Source organism: Sciurus carolinensis, chromosome X, assembly GCF_902686445.1.
Source record: "Sciurus carolinensis chromosome X, mSciCar1.2, whole genome shotgun sequence".
In the NCBI taxonomy this organism is placed as follows: Eukaryota; Metazoa; Chordata; class Mammalia; order Rodentia; family Sciuridae; genus Sciurus; species Sciurus carolinensis.
In genome coordinates, this window is record NC_062232.1 from 37456423 (window position 1) to 37459314 (window position 2892).

Below are 2892 nucleotides of genomic sequence, written 5' to 3' on the forward strand. Positions count from 1 at the left end.
GAGAGGTGAAGTGAGCAGCTTGGACTCCTAGTGACTGCGTCGGAACACCGGGCGGCTGTCCGGAGGAAGAGGCGTGTGGCAGGTCTGTGGGACTCAGAGCTATTGTACGGGGCTCCAGGTGGCGGCTCAGAGGAGGGGCCGCATAGCCAGGCGATTACGTGCAGAGCAGGGTCCCAGGACCTAGGCGGCTTCTTGCTGGAAGAGCCGCACAGAGACACGCTTAGGGGTGGAGTGAAGTTTCCAGGACTGTGGGCAGATTCTCTGAGGAGAGGCAGCCTAAGGAGACTCGCCTGCGAAGGGTGAGGCTCCCAGGCCCAGGAGGTAGGTCCGGGAACGTTGGGAACGTTGCAGAGGAAGACAGCCCAGCCCAGGCAGTAGTTGTAGATTGAGGGGAACCTCTAGGAGGGGAACTGACCAGCGAGACGTCCCCACTGAGTGAGTCTTCCGCGCCAGGTGAGGTTTTCCCACAGGGTCGGTAAAACCAGAGACACAGGCACAAACAGGACTTGCCTCAGCCCGCAGCCTAGTTCCCCATTGGATGACCATTGGTCAACAAGTGGAGGCACCTCTGCCCACTAGCAGGGAATATACGCCACCTGAGGGTCACCACCCCTAGAGAGGCAGCTTCCTTGTGGAGCACCGCATTATCAACTTCCTCCAAGACTTCAGGCTACTGAAGGATAAGAGGGGATATACTCGCAATCTTCAGGGACATTATAAGTCAATAGAGGAAATCTGCAATATCTTAATGACCCACTGATTCCTGAACATTCTGAGAAAACAAGGGAAGAAAATGCCCCAAACAAATCTAGATGTTACATCAATAAAATCCAACAATAGCATAGCAGAAGAAATGACAGAAAGGGAGTTCAGAATGTACATAATTAAAATGATCAGGGAAACAAACTATGAGATGAAAGAGCAAATGCATGCATTGAATGATGAGATGAAAGAGCAAATGCAGGCATTGAATGATTGCACCAATCGACAGTTAAAAGAGCAAATACAGGAAGCAAAAGATCATTTCAATAAAGAGTTAGAGATATTGAAAAAAAAACAAACAGAAATCCTTGAAATGAAGGAAACAATAAACCAAATTAAGAATTCCATAGAAAGCATAACCAATAGGATAGAACACCTGGAAGACAGAACCTCAGATATTGAAGATAAAATATTTAACCTTGAAAACAAAGTTGACCAAACAGAGAAGATGGTAAGAAATCATGAACAGAATCTCCAAGAACTATGGGATATCATGAAAGGCTAAATTTGAGAGTTATTGGGATTGAGGAAGGCTTAGAGAAACAAACCAAAGGAATGAACAATCTATTCAATGAAATAATTTCAGAAAATTTCCCAAATCTGAAGAATGAAATGGAAAATCAAGTTCAAGAGGCTTATAGGGCTCCGAATACACAAAATTACAACAGACCCACACCAAGGCACATTATAATGAAAATACCTAACATACAAAATAAAGACAGAATTTTAAAGGCTGTGAGAGAAAAGAACCAAATTACATTCAGGGGGAAACCAATACGGATATCAGCAGATTTTTCAATCCAGACCCTAAAAGCTAGAAGGGCCTGGAACAACATTTTTCAAGCTCTGAAAGAAAATGGATGCCAACCAAGAATCTTATACCCAGCAAAACTTACCTTCAAATTTGATGATGAAATAAAATCCTTCCATGATAAACAAAAGCTAAAAGAATATACAAAAAGAAAGCCAGCATTACAGAACATTCTCAGCAAAATATTCCATGAGGAAGAAATAAAAAAACAAAGAAGCAAATCAGCAAAGGGAGGAATTATCCTAAAGGAACTGTCAAATAAAGGAGGAACCAAGTTGTGTCAAAAAAATAAATAAATAAATAAATTTTAAAATGAACCAAATGACTAGGAATACAAATCATATCTCAATAACCCTGAATGTTAATGGCTTGAATTCATCAATCAAAAGACATAGACTGGCAGATTGGATTAAAAAGAAAGATCCAACAATATGTTGCCTGCAAGAGACTCACCTCATAAAAAGAGATACCCATAGACTAAAGGTGAAAGGATGGGGGAAAACATACCATGCACATGGACTCAGCAAAAAAGCTGGAGTATCCATCCTCATTTCAAATAATGTGGACTTCAAGCCAAAGTTAGTCAGAAGGGATAAAGAAGGACATTTCATACTGCTTAAGGGAAGCAAAAATCAGCAAGATATAACAATCATTAACATCTATGCCCCAAACAGTGGCTCATCCATGTATGCTAAACAAATCCTTCTCAATTTTAGAAACCAAATAGACCATAACACAATAATACTAGGTGATTTTAACATGTCTCTCTAACGACTGGACAGATCGTCCAAACAAAAATTGAACAAAGAAACCATAGATCTCAATAGCACAATTAACAATTTAGACTTAATGGACAGTTATAGAATATACCACTCAACCAAGAGCGAATACACTTTCTTCTCAGCAGCACATGGATCCTTCTCTAAAATAGACCATATATTATGCCACAAAGCTAATGTTAGCAAATACAAGTGATAGAGAAACTACCTTGTATTCTATCAGATCATAATGGATTGAAGTTAGAAATAAATGAAAGAGTAAAAAACAGAAACTACTCCAACACCTGGATATTAAACAATATGCTATTATATGATGAATGTATAACAGAAGATATTAGGAAGGAAATTAAAAAATTCTTAGATGTAAACGAGAACAAAGAAACATCATATCAAAATCTCTGGGACACTATGAAAGCAGTACTTAGAGGAAAATTTATTTCATGGAGCGCATTCAATAAAAGAAGTAAAACTCAACAAATAAACGACCTAACACTACAGCTCAAAGCCCTAGAAAAAGAAGAACAGACCAACACCAAAAGT